Source organism: Natator depressus, chromosome 2 (genome assembly GCF_965152275.1).
Source record: "Natator depressus isolate rNatDep1 chromosome 2, rNatDep2.hap1, whole genome shotgun sequence".
Classification (NCBI taxonomy): domain Eukaryota; kingdom Metazoa; phylum Chordata; order Testudines; family Cheloniidae; genus Natator; species Natator depressus.
In genome coordinates this window covers 180,425,254-180,441,051 of record NC_134235.1, presented here as the reverse complement: position 1 = coordinate 180,441,051, position 15,798 = coordinate 180,425,254, and the positions used below count along the sequence as shown (strand labels likewise).

General features: G+C 41.3%; 1 long non-coding RNA gene across 1 annotated transcript in view; it reads left to right on the top strand.

Annotated features, from left to right (window-relative positions):
• Positions 1 to 15,798, top strand: part of LOC141981631 (uncharacterized) — a 497,067-nt gene that overhangs the window by 385,627 nt on the left and 95,642 nt on the right. The gene's annotated exons all lie outside the window — the stretch shown is intronic.

Sequence of the window (15,798 nt, the reverse complement as noted above, 5' to 3'; positions counted from 1 at the left end):
AGCTGTTGAATATGGCAATAATATTCCCTGAAATCTCCAACATAGTCTGAATTATTAAAGAGCTGAGGAGAAAAGTTATTATAAAGGGCTTTTTTGTATCCTTAGGTTTTTCTGGAGTAACTTGACTCATTTTTTGTGTTTGTTGCATTTCTGTTTTTGTTGAATTCGTTTTCTTTGTCCTCAATAAATCTTTGGCCTGAGTTTCTTTTCTTTCTTCCAACATGTCCTTTTATTAAAAAAGCCCTATGCAGTGTGTTCATCTTCCTTTGTGTTTTTATTTAGAGCTGGTTTAATTTACACCCCCGAGAAACATAGTTAAGTTGACCTAAGACCCAGTGTAGACACTGCTAGGTTGATGGGAAAATTCTTCCATTGATCTAGCTGCCACTTCTTGGGGAGGTGGATTTAAGACAATGATGGAAGAACCCCTTCCATAGCTGTAGTGTATACGCTGAAGTGCTATAGCGGTGCCTTAGGTTTATTTTCTGTTTTGTTATTGTTGTCTCTATTTTGGTTGCTTTTTCTTTGTGTCTATTTTTGCTGATCGCCTGGGGTTGGAATTGAATTTCAGCTGGTTTTGATTTTTGATTTTTCACTGGTTTTGAGACAACTTGTTTTAGTTTCTTCCTCCTTTTTGACTTTGATCATCTTTCTTCTCTGACCTGGACTATTCACAATGCTTCTCTAGCCAACTCATTAGTTACTAGCAGAGCAGTAACCTAAGTTACCGTACTGTGGAAGATTGATGGAAGAATTCTTCCATCAACTTAGTTACTGCCTCTTGGAGAGGTGGATTTCCTACAGCGATGGAAAAAACGCTTCCATCACCATAGTAAGTGTCTTTGCTACAATGGTGTAATTGCAGCTGTGCTGCTGTGGTGTTTGTAGTGTGGACATATCCTCAGGAATTGGTCACAGCAAAGTGCAGGATCCAAACACCCACAGACTTTGGGAAAGTTTGGATTTAGATCTGAATTTGGAGTCTGATTCAGCACCAGACTTAAGCATATGCTTATTCAATAAAATACTTACGCACGTAATTAACGTGTCATTGAGGGTAATAAGCATGTGCTTGAGGGTCTGATCTAAAGTCAGTGGAAAGCCTCCTATTGATTTCAGTGAGCTTTGGATCAGTCCCTACGTACTTTGCTGAATTGGGGCCTTTTCTTGGGTCTTCTCCACATGGTGTGGTAACGTGCACATGTAGGGTGTGAATTCTAATGTGCACTAATGTGTTGCACACTAACTGGCCCTTGTAGACCCTGCTGGCATGCACAGGAATTTTCCTACTGCGCATTACTGTACTCCCATTTCAGTGTACTGTGTTAAAACATACTAGATAACTTTTCAGCCATGCCAGCAGGGTTTACATAGACCAAGTAGTGTGCCACACACTAGTGCACATTAGAATTCACACCCCACGATGCACATTACTGTCTGGTGTAGACAAGCCCATGGGCCTCTCTCTAAAAAGAAGTCAAGTTCAATAAGGGGTTAATCCTGCTTATCTGCTTCCCCACTGCCCACCCTAGAATTGAAACTAGTGTGACTCCACTGCACAAGTTGGTATGTGGTTTCACAGCACACAGGGGGCTGTGGAAGCAGGATCAGAACTTCTCAGGTTATTCTAGAATCGAGGTGGGCTAATGTAGCTTCTGAGCTGCTAAGTGTTTCCACAAGCACTTTGCAGCTTGGGACAGGAGGGAAGATTACTTCCTCTCCTTCCCTTCCACTATGCATCTCCCAGCCCAGTTCAGGTGGGAGCCTCAGGGGGGGAAATTTCTGAAAGCACCTAAGAGATTTAGAAGGTGAAGTCCCCAGACACTTTCAATGGGACATGAGTTCCCTTAGGCACCTTTGAAAATCTCTCCCTAAATATCCCCTCCTTCTCTTCCAGGGAATAGGGAAGAGGGCTTGATTCCTGCTCACCCCCTAAATCAGAGTGCTTTGGTCAAGGAAACCTCCTTTCCCTGAGAATTAATTCTTGTCAACAAGGTGCTTCATTGATAGTTCACTATGAAGATGGAAGAATTCTGCCGCTAGCAACATGATGTACTAACTCAGAAGTCTAGTCTGAAAATGGCAAGATCTGTGAAACCAGAGGGGATAAAAAGAGTTGCAAGGCTGTTGCTCTCAGTGGGGGGAAATTAAAGGTGGCTTGTGTTATAAAATATTAAATAGTAATTTAATCAGCAGTGAGATACGTAAGTGTGCTTAATTAGAAATACATATTATTATTTGACTTTAAAGCACAAAATGAAAAATTAAAGCAATCTTAGAGGATATGTAATCAGTGAGGAATAATATGTTGGAAAATGAGTCTGATGTTGTAATTGGTGTATGCAATTAAAATTAATTAATTTTAGTTAGCATACATGCATGCAAATATGAAATCAATGAATTTCAGATATTAAACTCATAATTATAGTGATACCAGTAGCCGAGCTGTAGTGACAGAGGAATTGACTTTTCTATGGTAAATACTAACACTTCAAGTTTGAGATCTCTGCTATATTCTATCAGGCCAAAATGTAGTGCAAAAAGTGACCAACTAAGATTTTTTAAAAATTGGTTTAATACCCACACTATTTTAACTTATATCTTCTAGCTCCTTGGCATGTAAACTACACCAATTTAAACACCTTTACACAGCTTTACAGTGGGCGGGGTTGGGTTTAAGGTAGTCTCTTAGTGTAATGGGGGTTCTAACTTATACCATGTTATTACCTCTAAATGCTGCCACATGTGTGTTGTGGACAACACAGGCCACTCACCCACTGCTACCTCTATGTTTTTTGACCCATCTGCTGGGTAATCTCATGAAAGGGCTCCATTTGTATTAAACACAATGGGCTCAATGTTAAAACAACTATTCACAGAACTCCTACAATTGCAGTTTAGCATTGCTAGCCATGTGCATGTAGACTAACTTCCTGGCTGCTTCTCCAAAGTCGTCTCTCTTGTAACCCATGCCCCTCCTTCCGGGTTCCATGCAGGTTGCTACACCCTTTAATACAAACTAATAAAGCAATTTTCTTTAATTTTTCCAACTAAACAGATAACCCACATCACCAGCAACAATGCTATGGAAAAAGAACAGGAGTACTTGTGGCACCTTAAAGACTAACAAATTTATTACAGCATGAGCTTTCATGGGCTACAGCCCACTTCATCGGATGCATCCGATGAAGTGGGCTGTAGCCCACGAAAGCTCATGCTCTAATAAATTTGTTAGTCTCTAAGGTGCCACAAATACTCCTGTTCTTTTTGCGGATACAGACTAACATGGCTGCTACTCTGAATACTATGGAAGTAACCTACATATCCATGAGCCCACTGAGATGGGTAGGTTGCTGAGGTCAGAGTGGGCTTTACCCTCAAGCCATACAATTCCCAGCCTCTAACATGAGCTGTAGTTACAAAAAGCTCCTGCTTTTTGAAAGTCATTCAAAGTAAAGTAATAGGCATATTAACATCAAATGACAATTGAACTCTGCTAAACCCCAGACAACTACTACTGTTATTAAACACTCCATGTACTATTATGTTGTGCCTCAACAATCTCTGATTAATCCAACGTATCATAGCAATAGGTGTTTTATTAATCCTTTTAGATTATATATACTCTTCAAAACAGCAAACTATCCTTTAGGGTATGTCTACACTGCCATAAAACACCTGCATTTGGCCCAGGTCAGCTGACTGGGCTTGTGGGACTCGGGCTGCGGGGGCTATAAAATGGAAGTGTAGACATTCGGGCTCAGGCTGGAGCCTTGGCTCTGGGACCTCCCACAGTCCCAGAGCCCAGGATACAGCCCAAGCCCAAATGTCTGCACTGCAATTTGATAGCCACACAGTCTGAGCCCCGCAAGCCTGAGTCAGCTGACCCTGGCTAGCCACTGGTGTTTCATGGAAGTATAAACATACCTTTATTGGCTCAAAAAGTCCTTTAAAAAAAGCATATAGCCCTTAAAATACCATTAGCAAGAAGGTTCCCTGTTGTTATATAATACAAATACCCATGGAAGGACAATTCAAGGGCACTTCTCTAAGAGAAACAAAAATGACAAACTCCATTGACAAGCAAAAGGGGGGGATTGCCTCTTCCCCTTTACCAGCCCTTCGTATATGTGCATGTTACACACAACTCTCGAATGCCCTGAGTTTTCCCCTTGCCTTTGATAAATATCTCCTGTTCAGACATTTATCTATTAAGTGTTCTCTAGGCAAGCATATTTCATTATAAAAGCACATAGCTAGATAGAGGCAGCTGTGTCTCACACTATGTATTTGTACAAGTGATATTATCTAGGGGAAATCTCTGATGGTCGATTACACAGGGGGCATTGCAAAAACACAAAGGGACTGAGTGAATGGGGCTGCGGCTGCTTTCACTCCGGTTTTCCTTGCTTTTGTAGGTGCACAGAGGTTTAATCTTCACTGCCCATTCCACTCTTTCATTGTACTATGTTCAGCTGTGTTATAGCTTAAGAATCAAATGCAAATTAACATATTTGTGGGGGTGCTAGTTAAATGAAGCAGTCTGTGCTGAAAGTGTGCGTTCATGTAAAAAAAGGCACAAGAGCAAAGAGTTATACAATAGCCATAAAATGGCGGATTTGTCTAAGCTTTGCCACTTTTATCCCGTGCACACAATAGCAACAGGAATCAAAGCAGCTAACTTTCCATCATCGCTGGACAAAGGTGCCTGTTTGATTCAGTTTCAAGGGCTGCATGCACAATCAGACCCCTGGAGATACTGAAAGGCAGAAACCAGAGAGATGCTTCAACAAAGTTCATAGGGAGGAAGCTGCCTGCATGGAACGAAACAGAATGAGAAGGAAAATGAACAATGGGATTGGGCATGAAACTGCTTAGAGGTCACAGAAAGGTCTAAAAGAGGAAGAAAATATTCAGTAAGACATTTAAAATGGAAATATGGTAGCTATTAAAACGAAGGAAGGTCATTACTTAGGTTTAATGAAGCCGAATATAATCAAGAAGGAATTGAACAAACCGGTTGACAATTGCTCGCTGTAATGTAATATACAGTGTGACACAGCTTTACACAATGGGGCCAATTCTGCCTCTGCCGCCACATCCCTGGAGGCTCTGTTTAGCAGCTAACTAATGAAGCTCCTCTCTGCAGTGGGGCGAGGCGGGGCAGGATTCCAGGGTATGTAACCTTCCTGAAAAGCATAGAGCTGAGATATATGGGGTTCCCTGGTGCATAGTGGCATGCAGAAAACCGATAGAGTGCTACGGGCCTGAGGGTGGAGTGAGTGGGCCAGGGGACTTGTATGATTGGTTGACCTGGAGTAGTCTCCATAGATCATCTGTATAGCTGCTCTCAGTCCGGGTTGGGAAGATTCCATTCTCCCATCTCTTATGCACCTCCATAACACCTGGCCTGGCTCTTTCTAGCCAGGTGCTGGGTGGAGACTTCATCCCAGCATGTGTGTAGTGTGGAGGAACCATTTCACCCATCAGCAACATAGGGCTATGAAGGAGTGAGCCTCTTTGCTCTTCAGAGCCCTGATTGGTTTAGACATCTGGCAGGAAATCCCACACCCCACTTCCTGATGCCTGCTCTTTCCTTATTGGAGGATCTTCTAGAGTGGCACTGAAGGTAGGGTTGGACACAAACTGAGCCTGAACTAAGTGCTGGGAAATAGCCTAGGGAGCTGATGGGCCATTGCTGGCTTACCTTGCATGCGAAGGTCAGTTACCATACCAAAGGCAAGGAGGTGCCCTATTCTGGGGCTAACGGACCAAGGGGTAGTTCAGACTGGTTTGTTTTCTGTTGTAAACGTCACAGAGGGAAGCAGAGGTATGAGTACAGCTACGTTGTTGTTACCTTTGTAAAGATTCTGGGATTCATTATTATACTCACATTAACTGTTCCCTTCAGTGACACTGTGCTTCTTTCCTGATAAAGGTGTTGGAATAAATGTGCGTATTCAAGTGATTCCTGGGTGAAATCCTGCCTTCTCAAAGGTTATCAGAGGTTTCTCCCGGCCTAGGCAAGGGGGTGGGAATTTGAGACCTAGCATTTAGTTTGTTCGGTGCAGGGATCTAAGTTCATCCTGCTGTCTTTCTTTCCCGAGGCACACTCCTAGAGAAATTAGTGGGTATGCTATGTGTTAAGGTATGGAGTCCTCTTATTTTTCTGAAACTAACAATGGCCTTTTCACTTTTATGCATCAGAAGGAAACAGAGTTATGAGTGCAGCAATGTTACATTATCCCAAGTGAGTGAAATCCAAAGGGCCAAATTCTGCTGCCTCAGGATACATGTATCTCCCATTGATTTTACTATCCAATGTCTGAGGGCAGAGTTTAGACCAGGGGTTGGCAACCTTTCAGAAGTGGTGTGCCGAGTCTTCATTTATTCACTCTAATGTAAGGTTTTGCGTGCCAGTACTACATTTTAACGTTTTTAGAAGGTCTCTTTCTATAAGTCTATAATATAGAACTAAACGATTTTTGTATGTAAAATAAATAAGGTTTTAAAAATGTTTAAGAAGCTTCATTTAAAATTAAATTAAAATGCAGAGCCCCCCGGACCGGTGGCCAGGACCCGGGCAGTGAGTGCCACTGAAAATCAGCTCGCGTGCCATAGGTTGCCTACCCCTGCTTTAGACCAAACTATTATACCCGTTCTATATCCTGGTGAATTTAGTGTGGCTCAGTAGGAAAGAGCACTTTTAAATTCACCTTAATTTGCCCCCTCTTCAGTCAACAACTGTTGTTGGTAACTGCAATGAAAACAAATTCTGAAGTGTGAAAATAACATGCTCTGTTTGTTTGTTTTTCAACATGGAGAGATTAAAGAAGCCAGTGTGATATGTATTTAATTTTGCTCTTTTAAGTAAATCAGTACATTTTTCATCTATCCCCATTCTCCATTTTGCTGCAAGACAGGCTTTTTTAAACTTGTGTTCATTTGATGTTGAGTATATTTTAAACGATGGCAAATAAAAAATTAAATTAAAAAAAAACCCCAACAATTAAGAAACAAAATAAGAGCTAGAGAGAAATTTAAGTCCAGAGAAAAGCTCTTATGAAGGAAATGGGGGACCAAGTCAAAACCTTTGAGATCATAAACTCTTTTAAACCCATAGCTTTGTGTTAATACAGTTCAGACAAGTGGCCCAACTGTTCTTGGTTTATTTGCTGAGTCCCCTGATCTCACAGCCAACAATGAGCTATTCCTGAAGTATTGAAATAAAAGTTGTAAATAGAAAATGCTTTGCCAGTAGATGATAGTATTTATGTAGCAGCAGCCAGCAGTGCTGACCCAAAGTGTTCAAAAAATTGTAAGCCAGTCATGAGATTGGCTTAAAAATCATGAGATTTTAAAAGAATGAAAAAAAAGTTTTTATTTGCCTTCTGGGTTTTGAACCTTTTGGCTTCACTTTGGTCACATTTTAAAGCTCTTTTGTGAAGGCACAAGGGCTAGAAAGTCACTTCTTTATTTAAATGAAAACGTAACTTCTCATGTAATGAAATGCCTCTGGGAACTAGGGCTTTAAGAAAAACACCAAATAGCATGAGACTCATGATAAAATCATGAGAGTTGGCAAGTCCCTGGAGCTGTACTGGCCTTTCAGAGGAGGCACTCCTTAAAAGTGACTAGCAGTGAAGAGGAGAGAGTGGGGATAAGTGAACTGAGGTGGGAAGATTATTGTAAAAGGAGGAATTAAGCATGAGCAGGGGAATTGCATTCTCACTGCTTGCAGCATTTAAGAGCTTTGCGTGCTGTTCAGATATTCTCGAGGCATATATGCCTGGGCCCTAAATATCTCCAGCTGACATGCTAAAGTTAGTGTTGGAGGATATGCATGTTTTTCTGATATGTTTACATACACAAGCTGGAGCATGTTTCTCTATTCTGTATAAGCAGTGCTTAGGTCAAGACAGACAAGGGACAAAGGTGGTGCTATACTACTTTTGCGGCTCCCAGATCCTGGGACCAGATCGGCTTAGAGTACAATTTACAGCAGCCCAAGGGGCTGTTGCAGCAGTTGGGGCTTGCCAGAGCACAGGTGACCTTCTTGCTGTGGTCTGTCCTTTACACTAGGCACTTGGGGGTGGGGAAGTAGAAGCTCTACATCTCCCAAGGACCCCCATATAAACCCAGATAGCCAGTTAAGCCAATTTGCAATCAGATAAGAGGAGGCAATCGAGGCCAAGATTATCTTAAATAGACCTCATGCTTAGAACATCTGAAACAGACTGCGGTTGTAGATAGTATTCATCTCCTTCAGTTGTTCTATGCTTCTAGGCAGTTTAAACTGTTTGGGATACTTCCTGAGCTGGTATAAATCCATGTAAATCCATTACAATCACTGGAGCTAATACTTCAGGTTATACCCGCTAGGGTCTGGCACCTCGTACTTATGTATCTTGAAAGCTTTAAATTGATTTAAAGTGAAAGAAACAATAATAAAAAATATTAGTTGGAAGGGGCAATAGAGTGCTAGCCAAAGTGTGTAAAGGATTTATGCAGCCATGGTGAGTTACTTAAACTGCACAGCTATTATCAGCAGAGCTGGTAGTGCTGTCTATACTTAAGACTACCTAACACGTTCCATTATAAGACCCTGTTTTCAGTTGTTTGCCAAACTTTAGCCATCCAGGTTTAAATTCCCATGCTGTGTGTCTGCCTCAGGATGCGTTTTTCAGAAAACTTCAACTAAAATGGTTCAGCCATTTCCAAGAATGAGATTAGGGGAAAATACATTATTTTGCTCCTGTGGGTTTTGTTTGTTTTTTAAGTATAACTGTTTTGTTGAGAAGCTCTGGCACCTCCATTCTTTGGAGCAGGGACTTAAAATTTGAAAGGGTGTGGGGGCGGGGGTCACCCTGTTGCCATGGATGTGTCTTTTACCATCCCATTAAAAACACATCCAAATTTGGCCAATTTATAACCCTCTGAAAATAGTCTGTTTTCACATGCTCAGTAGAGACTTAGAATTTGGCCACTAAACTCTCTGAAGAATCTCTCTGCACTGAGCATGCGCCACCCCACGAGTGCAGGGGCTAAGCAGGACTTTCCCTGCAGTTGATCAGTCAGATGCCTGGGACCACTGTGGCATCAGGTACAGGGACTGAGTGTGGGGAGACTGTCTCTCCTGTGCTTTCAGTGCACCCCTTGCGGGGACCCAGGCAGTGAGGAGGACAAGGAGTCAGTCACACTAGAATGCAGAGGGGTGAGAAATGCAGGAGACAGAGGCTAGTAGGGTGTGTGTGTGTGTGGCACAAGAGCTGGGTGGAGTGAGGACAGGAACTGGTTGAGTACTGGAGGGGTATATAGGTGCACATGGGGGTAGGGTTGTGGAGCAGGGGGCAGGAGACAGGAGGTGGGGCAGTTAGGAGCAGACTGGGACAGAGGTAGGCTAGGGGCACTTAGGTCTATAACCCCTAACAGATACGCCTCTGCACTTGAACTCTTCTGGAATTGAACCCAGTTGTCCTGTATCTCTACATTCATCTGCTGTCAAAAAATAGCTATTAAACCCACTGGCAAAGTATGTGTCCCATCCCCTTTTAGTGACTGGCTCACCTAGGAGATAACAGCCTACTACTGCTATCAGTTACGCTGTTAACTGAAGTGATAGCAGTCTGTGCTATGGATATAAAGATCTGAACACTGCTGATGACCCAAGCTGGGATAAATATGATTCCCCATGACAGAGTTTGTTTTTTTCTGTTTGCTTTTTAACATAAAATCAGGCAATTATATTTACAAATAATAAAAATTAAAAAGAATTAAGGTTGCAAAGTCAAACACTTGAAACACCAGAACTAAGGTTGCTTTGCAGCCTTAATTCGCCCCCCACCCCCCGTGCATTATAACAATTTTTAATTACATGAGCACTTGTAATTAAATACATACTTGTTTTAAACAATTTTGATAGACCATGCCTGCAAATTTTGTGGTTTTCAAAAACCATTGTTCATTTTTTTTTTAAAAGGGGAAGTTGGAGGGAGGGCTCATTTTAAAAACAAAATGAGGGTTTTGACAACTGACTTTTCTTTTACCAAAATTCTTTACAGAAATATTTTGGTTTCTGGCTTCTTTTTTTTTAAAGTAAATTTCAACCAAAATTATAATTTTCCACACAAAAAAAATTGCTTTGAGTCAACAAAGCTATTTTTCATTTAAAAAAAATTGATGGCAAAATTGAAATCTAAAAGCGTCTCTAAATGTTTGCCCATTTTAAGCCTCAATCGTTCACTAAGAATCACCTGGCAGGACCTAGCCCTCATGCAGAATCCCATTGATTTAGAGGTCCACCCATGCAGCTTTTAGTGGGGAATCAGGGTCTAAGACATTACGCCTCTTGAGCGACGGACTGTGATATCCCTCTATGCCTTGCACAGGATGCGGATGCTGTTATTGATCAATATATAATAAATAATAACCGCTTGAAAAAATGTGTTGAATTGGTCTTTTCTTCCTAGCTTTGAGGTGTTAGTCCTTGATGTTTTTTCTAATTTGGTTGGTCCTTTATTTTTGACTTTTCAGAGCGTTTATACAGCTTGTTTCCTTTTCCTATTGTAAGTAAATGGGTTTTGCACTTCCAAGCTCAGAACATGTTTTTATTTTATTTTGTGCAGTAGAAAGAGAAGAGACAATTATTCAGTGTCTCATTGTCAGCTGAAGGTTAATTGTGGTTTTCTGTGGGGCATTCGTTTTAAGGCAGTGATGCCAGGTGAGAATATGAAAATGAGCTCCTTTAATGACATTGACCTGGTAGAACAATGGACTTTGATTGGGCTGAGAATGCAGTCTCATTTCCATGCTTCCCTGAAACAAAGGGAGAATTCTCCAACTGCAATGCAGATTCCTGCTCCTGTATTAGACCCACCTCAGAGCTCACACGCAGCTCTGCTTGCACCACTGTGCCCGTTTATCACCACAGATCTGATCACTGCAGGCACTTGGGGTCTTTAATCTGATAGAACTGACAAAAGATGCTTATGCATACCATTAGGAAAGCAATATTCCATATGCTCTCTAATTGGTTTGAATTTATCCTATTATTTCAACATTTAAATGTTGCTGAATGTAATTTAGATGTGTCAGACTCATAAAGTGCAGGCTCTAGTGGGAGTTCATTATTGAAAAAAGATACGTCCACCAAGACTTCCTCTGGCAGAATGCCCAAACCCCCATCATTTTGCTTATCTTGTATGGCTTTTATCTGTTACTGATACTCCTACTTCCTCACGGATGGTGTTTCTGATACGTTTTATTATCTCTTACCAGCCATTTTAATATTTTTCTCCTATTTAGAAGATACATTTTTTTGGAAAATATATCACTTGAAAATGCAGAGCTATTATCAATTTATAGTAAACAAAACTCTTCTGTGAAAAATGCTGAAAGACTGAATGCCAATCTCAAGCCGATCATTTTGCTGACTGACTGGCTAGTGTAACAAAACCCGATAATTATCATTTTCCAAACTGAATGACTCAAGCAATGCCAGGACTCACCCACTGAAACCTCTGAAAGACAAGCTGTTTCTTTTCCTGATTAGGGTGCTTGACCCATGGTCATCACACAGGCTGAAAGCTTTTTCTCCCCTTTGCTCATATGTAATCTGTAATTTAAAGAAAAATATAATTTGAAGTGAGCTTTAAAGGTTTGAGACTACTTAGTTTTGCAACTCGGCTCTGCGCTGTACTTCAGACCAACAACAAGAAGAATAAAAACAAAATCTTACGTGCACTCGCAGCTGCCAAAAGTAATAACCAAAAAGAGTATGCTGGCAGCTCAGCTTGATACATACAGATAATGACTCAAATCGGAGGGAACTTAAAAAGTATGAATGGTCATTTTCAAACTTTAAACCTATGAGAACGGAGAAATTGGCAATATTTACAAGGTAGTCTCTGAGGTGCAAATTAGCAACAACAACTAAAAATTAACCAAAACAATAAATAAATCCAGGGCTGTGGTTAGTAATCATGTTTCCTGTGTCTTTGTGAAAGAAAAAGGGCCTTATTCAGAGTGATATACTCAGGGAAAGCCTAACTACTCAATACCTTCCTTTGGTTTCCTTATGCCTTGGTGTATCTCAGATCAGTCTTTGCTGTTACTAGGGTATTGAAAATCTAATATCAGAAGCAAAACTTGCAGGTTTAGACCTCTTTCAGATGCACTTGGACACATACGTTTCCAAATTTTAAACTTACTTGCACCTCATAGATATGGCATCACACACCTCATGTATGAGTGTTTCTGCATGTGTGTTCTGGCTTTGTTCTTTTTGCAAAACCCGAGCAGTATTGCCAACTCTCATGATTTTTATCATGAGTCTCACGATATCTGGTAAGATTCCTAGAGGGCAGTTCCCTGAGTGATGTGAATATGCAAGAATCTGAGCTTTCATTTTTTTAAAAAAGAATACGTTTTTCCTCTCGTGGTTGTGAAGAAACACTTGAAAATATGACTTGAGTGCATCCTAAAGGCTCAAAGACCAGAAGGCAAATAAAAGAACCCAAATGGGTTTTTCAAATCTCATGATTTTTCAGCTAATCTCATGTTTTTTGGATGCCTAGCTCGCAATATTTTAATGTTTGGGATGGGCAGTACTGCAAAAAAAATACCCAGTTATAGAGTCAGCCAGAAGGTAGCACACCTCTTACCAATGGGTCTGTAACATGCATTACTGAGTTTCAGGTTATAGGGAGAACTGCACTTTATACTCCGTTTAGTCCCTCTGGAGTGCATTCCTTTGGGGATAGGCTTCATTCCCCTCCCCCTTCTCCTCCTCCCCCAGGGAAGTTCAACCACCTGGGACTGGATCTCTGGGCCGCAGTCTCCATGTCTCCCTGCTGTGTTAACGTGACAGGCCTAGCTGTGGTTGGCACCTGTGAGCCCTTTTACTTTGGGACTTGTGACCAGCAAGCTGAGTAAAGTGACTCAAAAACAGCTTCTTCAGAACAAAACATTGTATATTCATTCACCCAAAGGCCCAAGGCACGCAGAGCAAAGTGTCTACATGCATATTTCCTCTTACCGAATCTGTCATCTTTCCTTGCAAGCTCCGGTACATTTCACCTAATCCAGTTATCTCTATCTCTGGGTTAGGAAAAGTTGACTGCCCTGCTGTAGTTTGAATGTGTGTCTCTCTGTGTCTCCTTGACAGCCTGTCAGCTCTCTCTGATGCTCACTGGGCAGCCAGCCCCGGGCAGAACCTCTGCCTTTCTGAGGCTGGAGTCCTGTAACAATTTAATATCCTCTTTTGATCCTAAGCTCAACCTTGGGGAGAGCAAACCATTCTTGCCTGTATGGAGTCAGGTAGGTAGCTCCTTACCAGTTGATGTCCCAGGCATTGGTGTTTTAACTCCTTTGAAGTTGTTTACCCCAGGTGTCTTATCTTTCATTGTTTCGTTTCCTGTGGTTTTTCCTCTTACAGCTGCATTTGATTTAACTCTGTGCATTGAGACAGTGTAGCATCCTACAGATAAACAGAGGTGCATATGACACAGATAAAAAATAATACCCTGAACGCCCCCTTTTTTCCACACCCAGCTACAGAATGGTAGTTTCTCCTTTGTGGAGTGGAAATCTTGTGCAGACTTCTCTCACAATATAACCAGCCCATATAAATGTCCTTTATATAAATAAAAGTATAATTCAGCTTTAAACCCTCATTTGTAAATGACTTCTGTTTCACCAATTTTTCTTTAAGGTCATAACACCTCCTGAACTTTGACTGAAATATCAGGGTAAGTAGCTTTAAGCAAGTTAAAGTCTGCCCTTCTAACACACACATGCAGGGGATTGCATCACATTTAGAACTGAGAACGCTGAAGAAAGTGTTTAACCACAATAGCTCCCCGAAGGGTATTGTTCTCTCATTTAATTCAGATTTACACCCAGAACAGGTTTTAAAATTTTGATTATGTACAAGTGATGGATGTTTTGAACAATGCATGCATGGCACAGTGGTAATGGAGGTGGTGGAAATCACAAAGAGATGCTGGAGCTTCTCAATCTCTCTTCCCTCTGGGTGAAATTTGCTCCTGTGCAGAAGCTCAGCATAAGGGCTCCTCACCCTGTAAACAGGACATAATGGGACGTGCGTAGTACATAGGCCTGGTGCAAGGCCTTGAGCATGGTGGTGAATTCAGTCTTTTCTTGATAGTACAGTGGGGAGAATTGCACATTTTTAGTCATGAGTTAAGTACATTGGATGAAATTCAGCACCCGCTTACACAGGAGGCTTCAATCTTCTCCTTCAGGATGTGAGGAACCTCACTGGGGATTGCATGCTGCAGTGAGAGGATAATATCCATATTCTGAACTTGACTTCTGACAATGGATGGAGATATAGTCTCTATCTGACTTCTCTGAATGTCAGCAGATCAGGTCATTTGGATCACAATATTCCAGGCTCAACCAGGAGTTCCCAGGGCACTGTAATCATAAATATTGACTGAAAATGGGATGAAAGAGAATTTAAATGTACACCAAATTACAATTTATTCTTCTGTCTAAGGTAATCACTGCTATTGTTCAAATATCTTTGGTGGTAGTGGGGGAAACCAGAAACTCTTTTGTTTTTGACGTTTTAACAGTAATCACAATAGTTTTCTATAACAAACAGAAACCAAAGTACTGTCACTTGTCAGTCAAGCTCACCTAAGGAGATTAAAACTCGACTGACAGGGATACAATAGACTGTTCTTACTGCACTTTCAGTGCAAAGAAGAGTGCAAATGTATTGTCTCACTTTTTGGCAAATAGTGCAAGGAATGTTATTTTAAGCTGTTTTTTCTTTATTTTTTTGTGGGGGACGTGATACAAGGAAACTTGTCTTAATTAATAATAGATTATAGATCCAATCCTTTATGCCTCAGAGCATCATTTGGAACACTATTAGGCCTGGTCTATGTTTAAAAGTCATAGCTACGTCACTCAGGGTTGCAAAAATTTCACCCTGAGTGCCACAGTTAAGCCAACCTAACTCCCTGGTGTAGATGTGTGAAAGCCAACAGAAGCAATTTTTTTTGACACTTTAACAGCTGTCACAATAATTTGTGGCTAGGTCGACGGCTAGCTACTGCTGCTGGAGGAGGTGGATTACCTACATCAATTGGAAAAAATGCTTCCATCACCGTAGGAAGCATCTGTGCAACAGTGCCACAGTGGCATAGCTGTAAGCACTCTAGTTGTGCTGTATAGCACCCAGAGCGTAGACATGGCCTCCTGTCCTGTAAATGCATATTTTGTGCAGTTATCCATTATGTTTGAAATTCAGCCCATGCTGGGGGCCAGCAAAGTCCTATGGTTTTCAAGTGCATTAGGCCATTTGGCAGTGCAGGGACCTTGTGATGGCTGCAGGGAAGAATTTCATCTGATTAGAGTTGTCCAAACTCACCATTTCCGTTTGAATGGGTTTGTACGCTCTGAACGTTGCCCAAAATCTAAAACAAAACACAGGCTAAAGCATTGCATTTTACATGGCTTCAGTCAGAAACCTGGAAAACATCAAGTTTTCTACTTAAAATACAACACAGCTAGGTTTCTTTGACGTTTGTCTCGGGGTTCTTCCAAATTCCCTGAAAGGTTGGCAGCACTTGGCAAACCTGCCCTGAGTTCTAGGTTTGTAACAAAACTTGTAATTCGGAATCATCTGTATTGTTTGAAAAGCTGTCAAACCCTGTGTTTTAGTAGTCAAATACAAAGCCATGCATCTAGAAACAAAGAAAAGTAGGCCATACTTGGAGGCTGGGGAACTGTATTTGGGAAAGCAGTGACTTCAGGTTCATGGTG